We start from the raw sequence: 24,400 nt of genomic DNA on the forward strand, positions 1-24,400 counted from the left end.
TTTGTGTTATAATTAGCATACTTTAATGTTACAAAAATTAATAATAACTATCCATAATTGAAGATGAGAGCCACCTCAGAGAGCTGTTATGAAGATCTTACTGGTCACTCTGCACTTCTCCTTCATAATACTTACCACAGTGGAACTGAATCATTAAATGTGTGATTACTTGTTTAATGTCTGTCTCCACAGTGGTATGCATCCTTTCTGGGGACAGGGTTCATGTGTGTTTTGTTCACCAGGCTATCTCCAGTGCTGAGTACAGTACCTTAGACTTAGGAAGGTCCACACAAATGGAATATTTGTTAAAGTGCTAACAGAGTGCTGGTACTTGGTACCTTCTCAGACTGTGGTTTGTAAGAGATTAATAGCTAACATTGGATATAGCACTTGATGTATATTACCTAGTATTATTCTCAATTATGCCCATAATTAAAATATGAGATTTTTAAAACCATGAAATTAATACATGTTTATTGTAAAAAGAGTCAATGCTGAATATATAGAATGAAAAGTGAATGTTATTATATTAGATTTGAATTTCCAAGCCCTAATTAAGATTCCTTAACTTTTTTCCATTGCAGACAATTTTTCCCAGGGCCATATAGCAACTGACTAGAACAAAGATGGATTTTTTTCCTCCTTAATTAATTTCTCTCCCTGTTCCCCATCTTTTAAAAAATTTGTTTGTGTTTTTATCATTTAGAATTAGCAGGGTTAGAAGTGAGCAGGGGTGGGCAAAGGTAAACAGCCTGTACTCTGGTTGTCCTCTGGCTCACTATGTGATTGATGAAGGAAGGAGCTGAAAGGACAGGAAGGAGTGGCAGGACAGGGACTCAGAGGCACATGAGCAAAGAAGTCCAGAACTGGGTGTTTCTTGAGGAGTTCCCAGTGGGAATAGTCATATCCTATTTCTTGTCTCCTCTCCTTTGATATGGGAAGGGTTACCAGGCAGTGTGGTCTGCTGGAAGCTCTTGTCCACATTTTTCATAATCTGTACCCACTGGCTTGACAGGTGAGCCTCATTTGGTATCCTAAATAAATTTCCTTTGCGCACTATCTCAGCCACCACCTTACTCATAACATTTTAGTTACCTGCCATCAGTGTAGGCAGTTTACAGAGGCGAATCTATTCTCTCTGATTCATAAATAATATACATAAATTCATACTTAAATATTTTCCCACATCACAATTAATACTCATGAACAATATTTCCACAGCACTTTTGAACCAGAGATGAAGTAGTCACAGAGTTATGGATAATAAAAGGTGGTGAGTGAGAGTGCTTGACAAGTGAAGTCCCCTCTTTTCCTCTCCCCATTCTTTATGTGTGTGATATAATACTGTCTTTGCAGGTTGGTTTTGCAAATTCTTATGTTACATGCTTTCTTCATCCAACACTGTAGGGTGGCCATTTATTCTTCTGTGTTAGTACAGAGGCATTCTGGTTTTTTTCAAAGGGCTGCACTATTTTCTGTAGTGTAAACATAAAGGTCCACAATTCTTTATCCACAACTTGAACTTCAAAAAGCTCTGAAAACTGAATATTTTCTTATAATTCATTTGGCACACAACCTAACCTTTGCTAAACTCATTTGGTATCAAACTCTATCTGCACCCTTTCAAGACTATTTACTTTCAACCCACTGCTGTTAATGTTTGTATGTTTTGTGGAAGACATATTAATATATTTGATTACAAGTTGTTGCCCCAGATCTCCTGGGGATGTTATGTCAGGTAAAATGTACATATTACTTTTCTAAAAGTTTTGAATTCCAATATACACATGGTCTCCAGGGTTTTGGATAAGGGATTGGAAGCCTACTTTGGATATTTGGAAAGATTAAATTTTTAAAGATTGGTTTAAATCATACTTTGCAGACATCATATTAAAGAAAATGATACCATATTAGTATAGGTAATGTAAGAATTATATCCAGCCAGTAGAAAACTGGTTATTTATGACTTCAGATTAATGGGACAGCCCATATCCAACAAGAACTAGTTCTGTTGTCTCTGTATGTTCACTTTTTCAAAGCTAAATTTTCAAGACTGCATATTCATTGATACTGTTCTATTAGTCTGGGTTCTCAGAGCAGCAGATGCCAAGATAGGATTAAATGTGCAAGGATTTTATTTGAGGAAATGCCTGTGCAAGAGAAAATAGGGAGCAAGATGGAAGGTTGGGAGAGTTGTCAGAGTGCAATGCCAGTCTGACCCCAAGAGAGGGAGAAAGGGAGAGGTTGGCTGAAAGTGTCTGAGAAAGGCTATCAGAGGTGGCCTGTGTCTGCTAGGAATGGGCTTGGTTTAGTATCCCTGCTGCACTTGGTCACTGGCTGAGAGCAACCTATCGGAAGTGTGGCCTCAGAGCAAATGTGGAGAGCATTCTAGAGTTTAGCAGCAGGGCCTCTTGGTCAGCAATGCTTCTTATAGGAGGAGGTCTGCTAGGTGCATTTCTGTGGCCACCATGATGGCTGGCTGATTTCCATCGTTTTTCTAATTATAGATGTGAAAAAGATGGACATAGATATTTGCTTAATTTGGAGACAGAGACCACTTTCCTGGTGTGCAGAATATTCAGGAATTCAAATGGACTCCTAATGCATGGGGGCATTTTGGTCAGGGTTAGCTTGACAAAGGAGCTAATTCTGTCAGTCATGGTGATTATGTTGCAGCCATAAACACCGTTAAAATCCCAGGGACTGAAATAATCTTTACCTCTTGTTCACACTGCACGTACATCTTGGGTTGTGGGATGAAAAATCTGTACGTAGCTTTTCTCCATGCTGTCCTTATTCAGGGCTCTAGGTTGGTAGAACCTTCATCATCTGGAACTGATATCTGTGGTCATAGTGTCAGAGGGAAGAGAACATAGTGAATGTCCTCTTCGGGCTCTTCAAGCTTTCGTCTGGAAATGACACATGTCATTTCTGTTCCCCTTTCATTGGCTAAAAGCAAGTCGCCAGACTGCAGTTGTCCTCAGGGGGAAGTGCATTTCTACCATTTTCTCAGAAGAAGAGAAGTCTAGAATGCGATTATCAACCCTAATGACTGTCATGCATATTTTGTCAGTTAGGACCCCAGAAGGAACAGGGGACATGGAAAGTGGGTAGTGAGGAAAGCTTAAAAGAGTGTGGTATTTCAGGGATCTATTGCTGTGTAATAAACTATCCCCAAACTTAGCAACTTAAAACAATCATTGATTATTAGGATATTCACAACTCTCTGGTTCAGGAATTTGGACGGGGCACAGTGGAGACAGCTTATCTCTGCTCCGTGATGTCTGGGGCCTCACTGGCTGGGACCTCAACAACTTGGGGGTGACTGGATCTCTCTCCCCCTCTTTCCTTCCTTCCACACAGCCTTTCCGCAGGGCTAGCCTGGGCTTCTTCACAGTGTTACAACGTCAGGCAGTTGGACTTCCTGTGCTGGTTGAGCTCCAAGGGCTTGAAGAGTGAGTGTTCCGAGAGGCACTATGCACTATGTGCCACAGCCCCTGCTCCATGCCATCCTCATTCCTGGTTCAAGGCCTCTCTTACATGCAGTCTGTTTCCTCTGCTCGGAATGTCTTCTTCTGCCCTCTTCTATGGGCAGATCTTACTCTTTCTCCAAGGACCAGCCTGACTCTCACACCCTCCTGCAGCTGTCCCTGACTTCGGAGGTTCTAGCCTTCTCTCTTCTCTAGAATTTGTCGCTCTCAGTGCCTGTGTCAGTCTCAGCATATGCTCCTTTCTGTTGTCAGGTATATTTTTGACCCTGATTCTCCACTCTATCCTGAACCCTCTGGAAGGGCCTGTATCTGTGGTTCCCAAACAGCATGCCAAGGAGCCCTGGGGCTTTTCAGCAAACTCACAGGGGCGCTGAGAGATATTTCAATTTATGAGGGAAACACAGTGACACCACATGAACTACTAGCTCGAAATAGTTTACAATTTCAGCATTAAATCATACACATTGCTTTCAATGTGGTCATACCTTTGCAAAGATGACCTTTGTTGGGTTCTGTCTTTAAAAGCAAGTATTGCTGGGGTGAGGTGGCTCACGTCTGTAATCCCAGCACTTTGGGAGGCCAAAGTGGGAGGATAGCTCGAGGCCAGGAGTTGGAGACCAGCCTGGGCAACATAGTGAGACCCCTATCTCCACAAAAAATAAATTAGCTGAGCATGGTGGTGTACACCTGTAGTCCTAGAAACTGGGGGAGGCTGAGCTGGAAAGCTTACTTGAGCCTGGGAGGTCAAGGTTGCAGTGAGCTATATTTGTGCCACTGTACTTTAGCCTGGGTGACAGAGTGAGACCCTGTCTTGAAAAATAAATAAATAAAAATTTTTAGAAAGCAAGTATCACATGAAAATTAGTGTGGAACCAGAAATGAGGTATGCAGGTTCTAGTCTGACTCTGAGAACAGGTTAAGTTGTTATGATTTAACTACATATTATATTGTTTGGAACTAAATACTTAATAAATGGGATAGTTGGGTATTTCTTTTGGCTTAGGGGTCCTGTGAAAAAATTGAGGTACCAAGTTTTAGAACCTCTTGTCTATGCTGTATGCTTTTTTATGCTTCTAGAGTAGAGTTGGCAAACTCTGTGGGCCAAATCTGGCCATTAGTCTGTTGTTGTATATCCCTAGAGTTAAGAATGGTTTTTACATCTGTCAGCCAGCAGATGAATGGGTAACAAACAGTGATATGTATGTACAATGGAATATTATTCACTCTTTAAAAGGAATGACATTCTGACATATGCTACAACATGGATGGAACTTGAGGACATTATGCTAAGTGAATTAAGCCAGTCACAGAAGGACAAAAACAGCATGATTCCACTTACATGAGATACTTAGAATAGTTAAATTCATAGAAACAGAAGTAGAAGGGTGGTTGCCAGAGGTTAGGGAGAGGGGAGAACAAGGAGTTAGTGTTTAATGGGTATAGAACTTCAGTTTTGCAAGATGAAAAAAGTTCTGGAGATCAGTGGGTATATTAAATATTAAGTACAACAGTGTGAATATACTTAATACTAAAGAATTGTACACTTAAAAATTATTAGGATGGTAAATTTAATATTACATGTATTTACCATAATTTTTATAAAGGAATAGTTTACATTTTTCAAAGGTTGTTTTAAAAAAAGAAATATACAACAGAGACTGTATATGGCCCACAATGCCTAAAATATTTATTCTCTTGCCCTTTATAGAAAAGTTTGCCAAGCCCTGCTCTAGTGGGTAGCATGTTGTCTCATATATTTTAGGTAACCGGTAAGTGTTTGCAGATGGTAATAGCAGAAGAAAGTACCCAGATTGAGAGAGAGAGCCTAGTAAAAGATTATCAAGTAGTTTTTGTTTTTGTGGGCTTTTTTTTTTTTTTTTGAATGCAGTGGTCAGGCGGAGGAGCAGCAGACAAAAAGAAGTGAAGCAGCCTGATTGGTGTTGTCACTAGCTGGGAAGACTCTGCCCAGGTGTGTTGTTTAGGGGGCCTGGGCTGGTGGGAGACCAGTAGACGGTCGGCAGGAGCAGCCAAGGATGGCTTCAGTGCTTGTCCTGGCTCTGGCAGGATTAGAAAGAGGGGGCTGGCAGGGTGTTTGGATGGGAAAAGCAGCACCTGGGCTCAGTCATATTATTTCTGTCAAGTATCTCGAGAACTAGGATGGTCTTTTATTTAGTGGGTTGTTGAGCTCCTTTAATTAGAGACTGTTAGTAAATCAGGGCAGAAGTTTGGTGCTATCTCTGGTAGATGGAGGCAGAGACCTTGAGGACAGTATGCTGAAGGAAGGGGAAATTATTACACACTGTCCCTTTCTGCAGGCACCTCACAGGCATTAGTGTGGTACCTGTTGACCTTAAAAAGAGCCTGTTCCTTTAGTTTTTGCAAAGAGCAGCCAGCTGTGTTCCATGCAGCAAATAATTCCGTACAAGTGTGCCTGGAAAAATAGAAGCAAAAAATCTACCAGGAAAACCGATTTTTCCACTGTCTCCTGTGTGCTAGAACCATGCTTGAACAGTATACATGGGTAGAATAATTTCACCTGCTTCCTTAAAGGCATGTATGCTGCTGGATCTGTATAAGTTGCAGTGGAGCCCATTTGTTTTACAATCTTGTCTTCCAAACACACACATACATATTTATGATCTGTACCCTGCAAGCTCAATAATTCATGGCTTATTGACTTAAGTTGATGGATGGAAGTTTTGGGGGGACTAGAGGAGAAAAGAGAAATTTTGAGAGGCTGAGCGCAGTCACACTTGTGAGTTGCCCATTTGCTGTTAGTATGTATGTGGATGGGGCAGGTTGGGACACTCCGTTAGAGCCCAATTTGGCTCTCACTGGCTGGGCATGTTTTGGACTTTTATGCCCAGTGAAAGTAGTGACTGAAGATTTTAAGAGCAATTAAGTGCCATCTTCAAATTATCACTGCTATAAAATATTAATGGGCTAGAATTGGGTGCTGAGTTTACAGGGGGAGTACACGGATGTCTTATGTCACAGTGAGGAGTGGGCAGAGCAGCCTGCTGTTGGAACGTTATTTAGCTCCGTGTCTCCTGTCCATTCTCCCTCACGCATCCCTAGTCTGGGAGATAGCAGAGGGGCATCTGGGGTAGGAGGAGGGAAGAGGCAAGTCCCATTACTTGCTTTCTGGCAAACTTCCTGTTGCAGTTTTTCATGCCTAGCATGTCTGTGCTATTTGTCACTCTGCTGTCATCTGCCCCACTTCCTGATGAAAACACCTTGAAGTTTCATGTCTGGTTTCCTATAATGCTGCAGAATTTCACTGATCATGTCATTCCCTTCAGTGGAAAACTGGAAGAAGGAAGGAATCAAAAGCATGGAATTAGGATGCCATCTTGGCTTTGGAATTTTGAGGTTTTATTTTTTTTAATTTGGTAGTTCTTTGTTAAATATTTTGTAGTTTCCTTTGAGTTATTTAATATTTGAGCCCCAAGCTAGACTCCAGCTCTCAGGTGAACCATACTAATATATATAGAGGGATAATTTTTTTGTTCTCTACTTATACATTTCAGTAATTTGCAAATAAACCATTATCTACATTATTGACCCATGGTTTTTAATCACTAAAGGCTCCTGAATGTTATCTTGCTCTATTTTTGCTAGCTGCTCCCTCCTCTTCTTATCATAATCTTGAGCTGTATTTGTACCATGCATGGAAGTAAACTAGTCACTTCAGAAGATTCTGTCCTCCACTGCGCTGGAGGCATACCTGTGTGCTCACCTCGGCCCAAACTGCTGGTCTGGTGTAAAGTGAAGGGGGTCCCAGTGAGGTCATGGAGAAATGAGGTGCTTGTTCTTAGAAGTTGCTGCTGTTTTCTCCACAGCCTCATAGGTAGGCTCCAGCCAGCTCCAGGGCAGACAGGTATTCCCTTTAGGGCAGCAGCTGGTGTGCGTGGGGGATGCTTAAGCTCAGCAGGAAAGCTGGTGTCCCTGGTGCCATCTCACGTGTTGTGTTATGGACCTTGTCCCAGGCTGGAGTTCTAGTTGTGACCAAGGAAGCCCTAATTAAGGAGGCTGGCTCATCTGGGATGGGAGTGGTGGGGACCAAACAATCATTCTGTTCCTTGGACTTAAACAGAAAAGTGCCAGGGAAGCAGAGAGGCAAGTAACCATCACTACAGTCAGCTGGCAATGGCAGTTGAACAAGGTAATTAAAAGACCCAGTCCTGTCACGGGCCTGCAGCTATGTCACATGGAGTGGCAGTGACGCTATTAAATCTGGACTGAAAAAAATCATATTCATCAGGTCTGCTCTAGACAGATGAAATTAATAATTTCTCTATCCAGTGAGAGCCAGCTACTAAATAGACCTTAGATTTTAGTGACAAGTATAAGAGGCTTTGACTTGAAGATCTTTGATTTATTAATTGAAAACTAAAAGTTACTGTGTACCATCTATTATAATATATTCATTTAAGGCATGATATTCAGTTGATACAATTTTGGGAAGCAGCCTGGCTTAACAGTTCAAGTAATGGGTTTTGAGGTTAGACATACCTTGGTTTGAGTCTGGCTCTTTGCTACTTGAATTATTGATGTGACTGTGCCAGGTATGCTCATCTATGTATATATATTGTCTGTGGATGGTAATACCTACCTCACTGGGCTCTTGTGAAGAATGAACAAGATAATGAATTTAAAGTGCTTATCACTGTGTCTGGCACTTAGTGCTAGACGTATGACCTGTTATTATTATTTATTTACGTAACCAGCTAAATGTCTAAAATTAGACATCCTTCCCATGGCAATGTGTGGTACTAGCCAGTAATTTTTATATCATTTTTGGTCATGTAGTATTTTGATTTTAGATAATATGCTATTGTTCCTTAACACACTTTTACATCCTTAACAAACATCTTAGAATGTGATATCAATTCAGTTATTCATAGAATTATTTTCCTATTCTAATTTTTAGTGTCAGATGTTTTCAAACTTAAATGTACAGACAAGTTGCACAATGAACTTCTTAATTGCAAACTCTCGAGTTCCAGAGATTCTGATTTGATAGGTAGGACTGAGGCCTGGGAATTTGCCCATTAGCCAGCATGCAGGGGCTCCAAGGACCACACTTGGAGGAGCATTGACCTGTGCTCCTCTGCTGGCACTTTTGCTATTTATGTTCTTTCACTATGTTAGGATTCAGAAGACATGAGTTCTAGTTTTATGTGTGATCTCAAGGGTCTTAACCCAGTTAAGGATCCAGTTTTGTCATTTGTGGTAATCCCCACCCTGTCTGCCTTCCAAGACTGTGGTGAACATCAAATGAGAAGGTATAATAGCTAAAAGCACTTTGGGAAGCTGGGAGGCCTTTTCCAAATGGCAACATATTAATATGGAGATTACGTAGGTCAAAATACTTTGCATAAATTAAGGACTTAGTAGTAGCAGCTAAAGGTGAGTAGTGAAAGGAGGTTGTTGAGTTCTTAACTATTGGTTCTAAGAACGTGTTTCTGCCCTGATGCATGTATTGTATAGCATTTGATTGATAGAGGTATCTCCCATTGTTCAGGATGCTGGACAAGTTCCATTATTTATTACTGTGAATCCACTCTGCTGTGCTGTGTGGTGCTTTTCAGATACATGGGCAGTGATGCTGATGTTATAAAAACTTCTTTCAAATGGAAATGTTATCAGCTTGGGATGGCAATACTGGCCACTCACTGATGTCAGTTCACGTATATCATGGAATACTATAGGCGTCACACGTTCCACCACTGACCCAGGCCCACCAGCTGCCTTGGTGCTGTGGGCAGAAGGGAAAGAGAGTGCTCCTTGTAATTTGAGGTTGCACAGTAAAGATGAGATGGGAAGATTTCTTCTGCTGAGTATAATCATTATTACTTTTTTTCACTTCCCTTTTCCTAGGTGATTAAGTGGAAAGATGATGCACATAGACATTTAGATCCATATGTAAATATACTTTCTCTTCATCAATGTATAGAAAAGCCTAAGGGAGTCCCCAGAGCTATCACTTGTGGACCAGTTGTGGAACATAAAGAAATGGCTAACGTTTGTTGTGGAAAGCCTCTAAGAATGTGGAAATAGATTATAATAGAAGCTATTAGAACATTCACTTCTTTTTTTTTTCCAAAATAAAATCTTGTAATTAATATCTGAGGTCTTGTGTTGAGTTTCCCCCTAATTAAGCACTGCATCTTTGAATGTTTTGTAGACACGGAGCCTCCATGTAGGGCACATGGCATGTGTTTATCTGAGAGCTGGGGATGTTGTTCTGTGCACAGAAGCCCAAATCTTTCCTCTCATTTTCCATAGTCATAGAACAAGTAGTGAACTAGTTGGCCATGGGATCCATGATATCATCACCTTGGCCCACAGCCAACTTCATGGTGTCTTGGGGCATCCTTGTCATGCTGTATTTAATGCTGTGCCAAAATAAAAACCACAAATAAATAAAAGCTCTGGCCTAAGTAAATAGACTTAAAATAGAGAGCAAAGAGGAAGGCGAATTTATTCATTGCCATAAACCTAGATGTAGTGATATCTAGTAAGTAAGTTCTTTGCACAGGATTTAATATGATGTGGACTTTACAGTCAGACTACCAGGGTTGGTCTCCCTCCACTGCCACTTGCTAGCCGTATGCCTTTGGTAGAACACTTAACCTCTCTGAGACATCTTTCTCATTTGTAAAATAGGGATGATAATAAGAGTGCTTTACTCTGTAGGATTTGTGAGGATTAAGTGAGTTAATACTTTAAAGTGGTTCCTGGCACATAATAAGTATTAATATATGTGTTAACTCATATTACTGTTTTTGTTTTTATTGTTATATACTTGTTGGAAAAATCATAGTTATAGATGACCAAACAGCTATTTTATTGATCTGTAATTTGTAAGATTTGGCATACTGCCAAGAGGTGGTAGGTAGAGAACTATATAAATCAAGGTACTAGGAGAAATAACTCAGAGATGTAGACTTGGTAGAACCCAACTATTTGAATGTTTTCCTAGGCTAATCCCAAACTTCCTTCTATTTCCCTCTCCACAGACTCACTTCTCCAGCTATCCTGGACCAGTTTCTATGCCCTAGGTGTGAATTAAGCCTTCTAGTTAAATGCCTGTGCTTTCTTCCACTTGAGATCCCCTTCTCTTCCAACTATGCTTACCTTAATCTTTCTCATCCTCCAGTGTCCAAACCACACGCCACCTCCTTCTGAAACTCTTTCTGGTAATCCAGGCATAGGCAATCACTCTTCACTTCTCCAGAGTTTGTCTGGTATCACCCACGTGGCACCTAAAGGTTACCTTGTGTGATCATTATGGGTTTGTTATGTCTTACCTCTCCTACCATGAGGGACCATACATGTTTATTTATTCATTTTTTCATTGAGAAAATATTATAATAGCATATCTAGTACTTTGCTGTGTACATAGTAGGTGTTATGATGTATCTCTTGAGTAAATAAGTTAATGTGTGGACATAGATATGGCCACTAGGTAGAAGTGTGAGTATGTCTGTGTATGTGTGTGTAGCAAATGTGAGGGAGTGACAGGAGAAAGAGATTGAATAGTATAGCGTTGTGGGGGTGGAGTCAGGTTGATGAGTTGATGTGACCTGGCACTCGGGTGGCGTGGAGTGGGAAAAGAGTGAGGTACTTTGTGGGGGGTGGTGTTTGGGATTGGTGAGAGATGGCTGTTGCTGAAAGTGGGATAACTCTTAATTCTTGTTGAAGTCCAAAAGGGAACCAGATTTGAGATAGATATTGCTGGAAAACTATGAAGGAAGATGTAGATATTTTATGAAACGTGAACCAAAAATATTATTGAAGAATTGGTGATGGCTCCAAGAATCACATTTAAAATGTGCTCTCCGTATGTAGAAATGACTTTGTAGGATAGGCAAACTTTTCTTTACTGTTTTTTGTTTGAGTTGCCCATGAGACATCAAGTTAAAAATAATTGGCAATATATCATTGCCATGGTTGTTTATCAAGACATCAGACTATCTGACTAAGCATGTGTAGTATTTATATTTATGTTAAATGCTTAAATATAACTAGTATTTTTTAACTGTTTAGTCTTTTTCTTTGAAGATAGTGTTCTGTTTGTCAGAATTTAGAGATTTGGAGCTTTGAAATAAATCCATTCAATTGCATGGAGGAGAAGAAGTGAGCACATAGAGGAGCACATCTGTCTCAGTGTCCTTCTTGCCTGGCACAGTGTCAGTCTAATGCTTGGCACCCAGTACGTGCTCTATCATAAGTGTTTCTCAGTAAATGAATTAGTATCTCAGTTTTTGGGTAAATGAATTAATATCATCTCAGTTTTTAAAAATTTCGTAGACTGGATGGATTTCATGAAATATGTCCTTTGTGTTTATAGTTCTTGCCAAATGCAAATGGAGGGAGAAAATTGGAGGTAGAAAAATATCATGTTATATACACTTGTAAATTTTTAGTGTTAGACATAATTCCAGAGATTATCTAGTCCTAACTCCTCATTTTTCAGACAAAGGCATTAAAGACCAGAGAGGTTAAGTGGGTTGCTTATACTCACACAGCTGATACTGGTCAAGCTTGGACCAAACCCAGATCTCCAGATCTCCAGGCTTCCATATCATCTCTTTCCATTAGCACCCTTTGAAGTAAATCCTAGTTCCATGATTTCTTCCATGGCCTATGTTTAACTCCTGAGCTCCCAAAGCAGAATTTAAAAAAATTCTTATGCTTTTGTTAATTGAAAAATGGAAAGATTTCTCGGATAACAAATCCCCTTCCTCTCAAGGCTCCTGTGTAATACATGGGCTGCTTGGGTGCACCCATAATAATTTTTTAATGTCCTTTCTTCCTGGAAAGTCTGCTCAAAAGGAGAGCTTGCACCATCTAGTGGATCTAAGAAGAGGCTCTCAGGTTTAATTTTTTGGTGGCCCTACTTTAAAAAGAAGAAAGGAACAATATTTTAATAAGTCTGCAGTTTCTCACATGGAACCCTTTGTTTGTATCACGAGAATGTGGCAGGGTCACTCTGTACTTCACAGCACTAAAAACAAAGCGTATTATTGACTGTGCTGCTTCTTTTTAATGGGGGAATAAGGGTTAGGAAGTGGGTGATATTATCAACCTCATTTTTTTCAACCAGTGTTTGGATTCTTTTACTCATTAATTCAAAACATTAGCTCTTCTGTAATGGGCCTTCCCATCATCGTTGGGAATTAGTCAAATCCTATTATTCCTGGGAAATTCTCTAGTGCTCACTTGGACAATTAACTTATTCAACAATGTACAGTATTCTACTACCCAATTAGATAGTGAAATTTTGGAAGCTTTCAAGTTACTCCTTTGTTTTCCTTCAGTGGAAATTTTAAATCTATTTACAAGCTCTGGAAAATATTTATCTCATGTGGCAGGTGGTTGAAGATGGTATCTGTCAAGCAGGATAACTTGATGCCTGACTGGGCAGAGTACAGGCTGAGAGTTCTCACCAGTGACTTTGCCCCATGATCTGAAATGCCCGTTCACCTCCTGGGCTTGAGTTTTCTTTGAAAAGAGTGTGGTTGGTTATCTTTATAGAGTACTGCTCAGCAAAAACCAGCTGTTAAAAAAGCTTTTGTTAGTCAGCTGAAATATCTTATAATAAATGGCACCTTAGCACCTGTAGTATAGTACTTGATGGTCATAATGTCCAGGAGGCTTTGTGATAGTGGTTCACACCCTGCTGCAAGTCAGAATCAGCAAGGGGTGCCCAGCTCTACCCCTGGAAATTTTGATTTACCTGGATCAGGATGGAGCATGAGCATGGGTATGTTTTAATAGCTCCCCAGGTGATTCTAATAACATGGAACCAGAGTTGAGAACCACTGCCATAAGATATTCTTAAAAATGTGTCATGAATCACTGGATTGCAAATCAAGTTTTGTAGTATCATGTGTTTACTTTATGGGTTTTAAATTATTTGAACATTGGAGATCCATATTTGATAACCAGTATTCGCCTAGGGGCCAGGAAGCAGGAATTGTGCTGTGTTGTGATTAGAGTAGTGAAGTTATCATTGTGTCTAAATGACTCCATTTTTACATCTCTTGGAGGTGCTGGTGGAGTCAGTCCTGGTGCGTGACCCAGGTTTGTGGGACCTGAGTACTTTCAGGGATTGCCAGGAGCAGTGAGGGCCAGAGTTAATGCTTCTGTGAGTGGCAGCTTAATGTATTATTATAATTGTCCTCATCTGATGGCTTTGATTCTATGTTGTTGGCCCTTGTCCCAGTGACAGTAGGAAAGTGGCTGTCTCACATAAAGCATTTTTTTTTCATGTTGGTTTAATGATGAATTTCACCTCTCTCTGTAGTTTCCAGGAGTAGGGTCCTCAGTGAGCTCTTTGGGGAAGATGTTTTCTGGAGCAAAGTCTTGATCTACCCGTGAGAACAGCTTTCTTCTGACAGATGTGGCTGAATTGGTTGGAGGAGGCATGGTAGGGTGGTAAAAGGGCAGGGAGTGAGTGAAAATCCTCTAAAATGCTATAGGTTGAGCTTTTATAGTGGGAGACAGTGCTTTTGACTCCATGGTCAAATGGTTGATACAGAGATTCAATTTCAAAGGATTTCTGCTCTGTTTTCAGAGGGCAGGGGACAAGAATGCCAGGACATTGTTAGAATTCTAGTCTTGGCTTCTTCTCACAATAGTGTAAAGAACATGAAATTTGTTATCAGGTAGACCTGGGTTTGAATTTGGCCCCTGCCACTTACTATGTGCTTTGGAGCCTCAATTTTCTTATCTGTAAGATGAGAACCCTAATAAGGGCCTTGATGTCTTTTGTTTGAGGTGATTATTGTCAGAGATGAGAAGTGTGCATTTTTGTGAGAGGTGAACAGTGTGGATCCTGTTTCAGTCTTGGATCTGCACTTTTTACCATTATTTTAAGAATCATCAATAATGGTAATAATAATCCCTACCTTATGGAATTGTTATGAGGATTAAATGAGTTGTATATGGCTATATATAGGGCTCAAGTGACCCTCCTGCCTCAGCCTCCTGAGTAGCTGGGACTACAGATGTGCACCACCACACCTGGCTAACAAAAAAAAAAAAAAGAATCATTTGATTCATCAGCTTGGAATCGAAAATGGTTTTGGCAGACAAATCTATGTTGAGGCCCAGCTAACTGGATATTTCCAAGAAGTTGGTGTGGGCTTTGGACATCCAGAAAAGGTTGGACCACTGGGAAGCTGAGAAGAGATGCCAGAAAGGGCGATTAGAGAGTGGTGGGGTCCCAGTTAATACAACAGCCATCAATTTGGAATTGCTGTACAGCAGCAGTCCCCCACCTTTTTGGCACCAGGGACCGGTTACATGGACAACAGTTTTTCCACAGACTGGGGGTGCAGGGGCAGGGATGGTGAGCGATGGGGAGTAGCTAATGCAGATGCAACTTCACTCACTCACCTGCCGCTCATCTCCTGCTGTGTAGCCTAGATCTTAACAAGCCACGGACTGGTACCCGTCCAAGGCCCAGGAGCTGGGGACCGCAGCTGTACAGGGTTCCCTGTTAGGATTGCCTAAGTGTTGCTGTGAGTTTGTCTTGATGCCACCATTGTCATTTGCCATAAGTTGGCAGTGTCTGGAGTATAGTTCCATTTCATTGAAGCACTCGGCCTGGAGTGTAAAGCATTTATGTGAATCAGTGTAAACTGAATTTGCATAGCTGAGGGACCTGTAATACAGTTTCAGAAAAGTCAGTATAGTTTGATTGAGGTATAAAGGGCTATCCTCCCCATCTAAGTTCTTACGAGTTGAGAAATATGAAAAATGAGGCAGATGGAAGACCAAAACAGCACCTTTATTACCAGTGAAACTGTTGCTAGAAAAAGGGGTCTATACCTGTGGGCAAGATTTACTAATATTTAGCCCCAGAATTAGACACTCGTTCAGACACACCACAGAATTTGTGGTGTGGAAGAACAGAGAAGAATGTGTACTTTCTGCTAGAAGCCTGGCTCCCAGGAGAAAAGAGAGAGGCACAGACTCAACCCCAGGCTCATCAAAATGGTAAATTATTCCTCGTCTCTTGGGGAAGAGTTACTGAGGGAGGCAGAGGGAGCCCAGAAGTGCTCTGTCAGGAGATCCTGCATGTGGGAGGACATGTGAGGATTGTAGACTTCACTTTTCTCTACCAGGTCTACAAAAATTCAACCTTTCTAAGTTCTAGCAAATTTGGAAGTAGTAATTGATATTTAAAAAACAAATGAGGGTGGTTTAAATGTCACTCCCACAGCCAAGAACCTATTACAGGCCCTACTACCTACAGAAGATAATCCAGACTCCTTCACTTGGTTTTGAAAACCTCCCATCTGGTCCATGCTTGCCTGTTAACCTTCCTTCCCCTCCTGATGTTCCCATGAAAATCTGAAGTCCAATCAGTGTCCCCATCGTCCTCTGTATAGTCCATTCTTGTTCCTGTGTTACTGTTGGATTATCCTCTCCACTTCTTGTCTGTTCATCCAAAGCATATTCATCTGTTAAGTCCTAATATAAGTCCCACATTGAGCGAAAGCCTTGCGCTTAAGCACACTGATTCCTCTCAGCCCTGAACTGCCACTGAACTTTCACACGGACCACACAGCTTAGCACTTGTCTCATCAGGTGAGCTTTATCAGCCAACTACTGTAAGTTCCTTCAGGGACAGATGTTTCTTATACTTGTTTTATGTATCTTCAGCTGCTAACAGATTGTACACATACAAAGCACTCCATGAATATGCAGTAAACAAGTGTATCAAAAGAAAGTGGCTAGCACCCTTATCACTATATTAGAATACAGTGATGTGTTGGTTATGCTGGTTGAGTCAAATGATACGTTTAACCCAGCAGGCATATTGAGTTGGTGGTGGTGGTGGGGAGAGGTGGCAGGCATTAGATGCCACCTTCCTGTAATTCTCAGGCACTTCACTCCATAGAAGCTGCTGGTTGGGACCCTGGCCCGTGAACCCTTTCCCCTCTGCTCTTAGGTTTAAAATCAGTCTCATCAGAATCCAATAGAACTGTCTTATTAATCAGGAGGAGAAATAGGGGGGAGCCTGAGGAAGCATTTCTTCTTCTTTTTCTTCTTCTTCTTTTTTTTTTTTTTTGCCAGTGGGTTGGTTTTCTACATTGCTGTAATTCAAAAGGCATGATGGCTCTGTATTTTCAATGAAATGTTATTCACTATAAATGGAAAATTTTCCCTGCTGTTCAAGTATTATAAAATTAATCTAACTACCCTGCTAAGGAAGGCATCCCCAACATGGGCCATGAAAACCCAGTGTTTTTATAAGTAACAGTGCTGCTTGTTTCCATCCTGACACATTTATTGATTACTCTTTGAGTACTTGACGGTATACCAGGTCCTTTGAGAATTCACACCGCAGGTCAGACATCGTTATTTCTGCAGTAAGTTTGTAATCTTAAAGGGTGGATAAAAAAATTTAAAAAACTGAGAAAGGGAATTGACTTAGCCTAGAAAAGGGGATGCTGAGGTGTTTAATAAGAATTCCAGAATAGGAAAGAAAGTGGAGTTTTGGGGAATAGCGTTCCTCTATTGCTGCTTCTTAAAATGAGGGCAGAATAAGGTACAATTTAAATTACAGCTGTTGGAATCAGCTTTATAATGAGGAATGCTTTCTTCTGATTCAAAAGATTGCGAGCTTTGCGCTGTGTAGACAAAGGAAGCTTTGTAATCTCTGTCTGAGTTTGGAAGGAGGGTGTAGTGTGTATTCATGTTTTGGCTACCTGGCATCAGACCTCCTTTCCTTTCTAAGCCTGTTTCTCCAGCCTTCTGGTGTTTTGTTTGACATACCCTTTCAGTAAGTATCTTTTCTGCTTAGGTCGTCTGGAGTCAATTCTCTAAGATAGTATGGATTCAAAGCACGGAAACAATATGCTTAGAATAGTCCTTAGTTACATAACAAGTGCTCAAGAACTGGTCAATGATGTTGCTTTTATTATTATTTCAGTTGCAACCAAGAAATTTGAACAAAAAGGAAGATTCTTTCTGGAGCAATTAGTAAACAGGAAAGGGAGGAGTCAAGTGATCTTTGGAATACTCTTCAGATCTTTGCTTCTGAGCTAAAATGCCCCCAAATTTCCTTGTTAATTCTGACCTCAGAGCCATTCTATGAAATACCTTTGTAATGTGATATTGGGGGTATTTCAATAGCTAAACTCTATTGGATGAGGTTCAAATATAATGGATCATATATTAATTATACTCTGATAAATTATATCATAATGAAGTTGTAGGGTACAAGTTATGCACGCATAGTATGGAAGAGGAGGCTTTACATATAACCATTTGCTGAATCCTCCAAGGAGAGAGGTTTATGATGGGCAAGAGAAAAAAATTTTTGCTGTTATGAGGACAGTGACACTTCAACTTGGCCAACCCTAGTTGTAGCATAGGCCCATTGGACATAGGGCCATTTCTGTTGGCAGTGACGTCTTTATTTCTATTCTCAAATATTAGCCAACTGGTCTTGTGGGGTTAGAATGAGGTTTAAACTGGCTAACATTGGCAAATACAGAAAGAAAAATGTTTTAGAGAGTTCCAGTGCCCCCTCTTTAAGTCCAGCCCCTCCTAGGACACACTTTTGGGGGCTGTCCTAGCCCATCCCTTGTGGCCACCTCAGTATCTCCAGATTCTGCAAAATGCCTGGGGGAAATTGGGCACAGGGGTTTGGGTGTGGAAATAGAAGAGACGCTCATTTTCTGTAAGGACTATTGTTCTTTTCTCTCCCCCAAGTGCCAAAATATACAGACAGGCATTTTTTTTTTTTTTTTTTTTTTACCACCAACACAGGCAGGTACATTTTTTTTTTTTTAACCAACCCCCACCCGCTTCCTGGTTCTTTTTTGTCTCAGTTTGGCTTATTTTAAATTGCTGACCCAAATCAGAAAATAATAGCCATCCTTTACTGAGTCCCTTCTGTGTGTTGAGATTTATGCACATCATCTTTAATCCTCTCAATACTTCCAGAGACAGTGGATTATCCTCATTTTACAGAGGAGGGAACAGGCTCAGAGAGATTACCTAACGCAATCAAGGCCACACAGGCAATAAATACTAGCATTTGAACTCCAGTTTGTCCAGTTCCAAAGCCTGTGCTCTTTCTGAAAACCACTCTCCATTACCTCCTGCTCTTTTCCTCAAAACCTCATTTTCTACTGAATGCTGGTAAACGTATTATCTGCAAGGCTCACATTACTCTGTAATTCCTGGTATAGACTTAATTAGAATTTCCTAATGCTTTTGGCTTCTCGCTTACAACAGGAAAGCACTGTGTTTCGTTCATCTTTCTCTCCCCAATACCTAGTGCAAAGCTTTCACGTGAGCTTAACAAATGTGTGTTGAATAGGACCATTCCTGCTATGTTGCCAGTGCAGGAAGTTTAGGAACAGTTAGGAACCCCAAAAGTGCAGCATCCATAACAGTTGACAAGATTCAAGAGAAGGTAATCGGCACACTGAGAACAAAATGGGAAACAGGGAAAAAGCATCAACCAAAGCCCAGATAATAGAGTTGTACTTAGGAGGAGGTATAGACAATAAGAACAGTGTTGTTGTTTTTTTTTTTTGAGACAAAGTCTCACTTTGTTGCCTGGGCTAGAGTGAGTGCCGTGGCGTCAGCCTAGCTCACAGCAACCTCAAACTCCTGGGCTCAAGCGATCCTACTGCCTCAGCCTCCTGAGTAGCTGGGACTACAGGCATGCGCCACCATGGCCAACTAATTTTTTCTACATATATTTTTAGTTGTCCAGATAATTTTTTTATTTCTATTTTTAGTAGAGACGAAGTCTCGCTCAGGCTGGTCTCGAACTCCTGACCTCGAGCGATCCGCCTGCCTTGGCCTCCCAGAGGGCTAGGATTACAGGCGTGAGCCACCGCGCCCGGCCTGAACAGTGTTTATTAACATACCTCAAATTTGGGCCAGTTGAGTGCATTGAGAGCATGCCTCATGGGAGCAGTGCTCAGAAGGAAGCTACGTGGCCATGAAGGCAGTGCCCTTGTCCTGTGGCACAAGTGGCACTGCCTCCCAGGTTTGTTTCTGGCGCCTGGTTCTCCCCCGACTCCACAGCCTCACCTAACTCTGGGGAGATGAAAAGGTGTATCAGCATTCAGAGTCTGGAAGGATCCTGAAAAGCCATTTGCTCACTGCTTTCCTTTTCTCCCAGGGGGTATATGTTTATTATACTGATGTATTTAATATATTACAGATCCTTTGAAGCAATGCTGGTAAAAAAAAAAGGGCAGAGACCAGCTTTTATTTTTAGCACATTTTCCTCCAAATATGTTGCTGAAGTCCTCATTGTAGCCATCAAGTTCATTTCCTTCTTCCTCAAATATTTCAGGAATAACTAGGCAAGCTTGCTGACTCTGGATGTCACCTCCACGCACCTCCCAGCCCGCCCCTGGCAGTGCTATCAGTGCAGCGTGCGGCCTGGAGGTCGAGGAGCAGAAGGGAGGCACGAGGGGAGCCGGAGGGAGGGAGCCAGAATCATCAGCTGCAGACTATTTTCAGATCTTGAATAATTGAACGTTTTCTGTCCTGAATTTTTGGCTGAAACAGTAGAGCGCTCGCTGAGAACCAGGGTGTCTGTCTTCCCTTCTGTACTTGAATGTTCTTCTTGGTGCTTTGTGTCCTTGGAGAACGAAGACGGCTGTGAAGAGCCCATCCAGCTGCTGTCCCCGGCAGTGGACGTGCCTCCTGCCTGTCTGTTGGCTTGTCTCTGTCTGGCAGCAGTGGGCAGGATTGTAGCTGTGTTCCCTGTAGACACCCTTTCATTCCAGTTTCATGTGCTCTAGCCCCATCATTCCATTCCCCTCTGCTGCTTTCAGTTGGTGTGTTCCTCGCTCTGGTTGGAGCCACTGGGGCTGAGGCCTCACAAGTGACCCAGATGAACCAGCACTTGGCTACTTTTCTCCTCTGGTTTCAGAGGACAAGCCAAGGATGGGTGGCTCCTAACTCTGAGAGGGTGCCACAGGCACCTGACCCCTGCCTGCCACCTGCCTGAGTGACAGAAGGTAGGATCCATCTGTTTGCTCCAGTGTGACTAGATCACAAAGAAACAATTAGCAGGTGGAAAATTTATTTTTCAGGACACACATAAAGCTGACATTAGAGGGAGGATTCTGGTGCTAATTTAGATGCAAATGGAATTGCCCAACTAGAGCTGATTACAGAAAGGTCAGGATGTCTATATGCTCAATTTCACTCCTACGCTACACATTAAGTTAATGTGCTGCCGCAATTGTGGGCATGATGGCTGGGCTTGGTTCTGGTCTTAATCTTTTTTTTTTTTTTTTAAATAGAGTTTTGACTTTATAGAAGTGGAATGTGACACATGGTGTCACCTCCTCCCTTCCCACCCACCCCCTTTTTAAAAGAAAACAAACTGTCCATTTTGTCTATTTCTGAGAAGCTTGAAATTCTAATTTAACAAAATCTCACACTTTTGAAGCTCTTAGGCTAAGATAAAAAGGAATAGATTGACTGTAGATTCATATGCCATCCTGTTCAGAAAACTGATCTCAACTATGCGTGTACTTGTTCCAGGCCAGACCATGCTGAGTTACAGCCTGGAGGATAGGGAAGTGGTGACGAGAACTGCTGAGTGAAAGGATGGCATGGATGATTGCGAATTGTGCTCCTGTAGTGCTTTTCAGATGTTTTTGACTGCAGCTCATGGTCAGAAATGTATTTTATACATTTGCATGTGTTTATTTACTGGATGTGCAAGCAAAGCACATATATATTTATTACATTATATATTTTTAAATAAAATACATAGAAGTTTCACAAAACAGTACTTGCCCTTACTGCGTGTGGTGTATTCTGATATTTTGTATTTGAATTTGGTCTAAACCATTAATGAACCAATAAATTGAATTCAGTACCCACTCTTGGGTCTCAAGCCATAGTTTCAAAAACAACAATTTAAGGGATTGGTGAAGGCGCTTGGCATGAGAGGACCCAGGCAAGGGCTAGAGGGAGGTGGAGAAGGTGGGCAAAGAAAGACTTATTTCAAAAGATCGACTAAACTGGACTCGACAGCAGTAAAATCAAGTACCTGAGTCAGGGCTCCATCCTAGAACTTGGGCTCAAAAATAAGCACATAAGAGTGCCTATGCAAATCTATTCTTCATAGTCACGGTTGTCCTTACTTTGTCAAGGATAATTGTTTGTGGAAACTGAGTTTTCTTCAGGTTATTTTAGTCATTGTGGTCTACCTTTAGTATGAAATAACATTCTTAAGCTTTAGTATCCTTAAACTTTATTATTGTGTATTGATAGTAAAGTAGAAGCTCCTTTACTGTTTCTGTTAGTATTTCTATGTAAATTTGTAGCTACCTGCAATTATAGGACAAGATAAATAAATATTGATAGTCATCTATAAGACAAAAGTTCTCATCTACATTAGTAGCTAATTGTCCTTCATAATTGGAACATGAAGAGGATGCTACTTTCCTATCTTGCTAATGCTGCTTCTTTGGGGCATTAGCAGAAGATTTTGTTTTACATTCTGTACAGCAGAGCATCTTCCTCTGGTGGTTTATTGTTAGCTTTCAAGTGATCACACTTAGGCTCTGGTCTCATCCTCATTAAGAGGGTTGCCTATTTGGGGGGATTAGAGGAAGTTTCTGAAAGTAAGGTAATGGGGCAGGAAAAGATTTTCTGGGATAAAAGGCTTCTAAAGGCTCTGAGGATATGGTGGAGGGAAAAAATGAAAAGAAAAGGGAACCAGATTTCCCTGGTTTGGGTATTAGTTTAAGGTGAATATGACCTCGATTTACAACAAATTTGCAACTTGATGCTTAATGGAATTGAGTTTTTAATATTTATAGCATTTATGTAAATGCTGCCCCTCCAAGTGCTTTCTTAAATCCTCTTAGCTTATAAATGACAGCTTTGATTTCTAAAAAGAATAAAATCTTTTCATTTATCCAGCCTTAGAGTAGTAAACAATAGGTACTAATGCCTTTCTTTCATGTTAGCCCCCAAAGACTAAGACTTATATTCTAAGGAGTTTATTGCTGTGCTTTTGAGCTTATTAAGGTCATGTGTAATTTGAGGGGGGAAAAGCTGATGCTGCATTATTGGTACAAAGGCTGGAATTCTGTGACATGCCAGTTCAGCAGTGCTCAATAGGTAAATTAAAAATGTGGTATTACAGAAACTACACACATGGCCCATTTGGAATTGCTACACTACTTTTTTCTACTGACCAAGATTTTGGGGGAATTAGACTTTTGCCTAAATCATTTTGGGTTGAGTTTCTGCTACAGGACCCCAAGGTTGCAGCAGTAGAGCGGATGTGAGCTAATGGAGCTATGTGCTTGGGGTCATTGTGAATCATTTTCCCCTTAGCTATATTTGGTGACATCAGTTACTTTAGAGGGCTTTATAAAAAAATGTCCCTACTGTCTGGGGCCTTCAAGACACATGTAGAGGATTCGGAAGAATTAAAAAGATCAGGGCACTGCTGAATGACTTCCCAGTAGATTCTGAGAGAGTGGATTCAACTATACTGTATAAGCATGTCTTGCTTAGAATAAAGAAGACAGACAAACTGATTTGGTAATATCTTATCCACCTGGACTCATCTATCTAGAATGTAGCTGAGCACAAAGACCTTCTAAAGAGTAATTTATGTAGACAAAATAGAAATCACCAAGCCTTTAGGCACAGATGCATCCACTCGGGGCTTATGTACACTTATGTATCAGATCTGGACACGTGGTTTCCAAGCTGATCTGTGGATTTTGAAAACAGAAAATTAAAAGGTGTAAGAGGAATACAGTATAAAAGGAATGGGCCAGTAATGGTATGATAAAGTGACAGCTAACACTTTTCAAGGGAGTAAGAAAAAAGATGGAAAAAATGGAAAAGAGAAGATAAAGTCACTCAAAAAGTATCACCATCTGTTTCATTTAGGATCAAGTGCATTTTACTCATGGCAAAGGGATTTTTAGGATTTCTAGGGTGTGGTATTGGAATATGAAAGTTTGAACTATTTCTCTGGTAATTTTTATGCATTCAGGTGTGGGTGTTTCTGTATATATGCTTGAGTAGGGCAATTGATGACCCTGGGGATGACCTCTATTCATCAAGAGATGGTATATTCTGCTTTTAGGAGGACAAAGAATTATATACTAACTCTTAAAATATTCCCAATCAAAATATTTAAGATTAAAATTTTGATGCTTTAAGCATCAAGTCCTCAGCTCTTTAAAAAACTTGACTCTTCAGAGTCTTATTCACTGAAAGATTGACATTTTACTGCATGGGAAAATCACACCACATAGAAAATATTAATTTGTATTATAAAAAAGTCACAGTTGCCTTTTAAGCAGTAAGCTCTTCGAGTACTTTATAAATAACACATTATGTATATTATTCAGTTATAAAAAATTACCTTGCAACTCTCCAGAAACACATCTGAACATCTGTAGCACTTTGTGTCTGTACCTCTTTGCAATTTATTATATTATCATTTTGCTTGTTATAGCCCATCTTCCTAGACATAAAATATAATCTTATGTTTCCAGTTCCTTGTACATAGCAGATCCCAATAAATGTTTATTGAATGACTAATAATGAAACAAGTTATACTGAGTTTTCTAATTAATCCTTTACTAACCGTGTAAATACTTCCCATTATCTTTTTTTCCCCCATTTTTGATTACACACTAAAATCTTTATGGCATTTGAACTGCATTTGATGGTTAGAGTTGTCAGAACACTTGAATTGCTTCTTTATGCCTTTTCTTTCCCCTTACTGAACTAAAGGGTGGAAGCAGCATGAGGCGTTGTGGAATGCGAATAGGTTATGGGCTTCAGATGAACCTCCGAAGTGTGTTTTCATGGAAGGCGTATTCTTGCCTTGATGGGGTCACTGTGGTGAGGCTGGG

General features: G+C 40.7%; 1 protein-coding gene across 1 annotated transcript in view; it reads left to right on the forward strand.

Moving 5' to 3' along the window:
• The window catches only part of FHIP1A (FHF complex subunit HOOK interacting protein 1A), a 217,068-nt gene that overhangs the window by 158,038 nt on the left and 34,630 nt on the right, over window positions 1–24,400 (forward strand). The gene's annotated exons all lie outside the window — the stretch shown is intronic.

Source organism: Lemur catta, chromosome 5 (assembly GCF_020740605.2).
Source record: "Lemur catta isolate mLemCat1 chromosome 5, mLemCat1.pri, whole genome shotgun sequence".
Lineage (NCBI taxonomy): Eukaryota > Metazoa > Chordata > Mammalia > Primates > Lemuridae > Lemur > Lemur catta.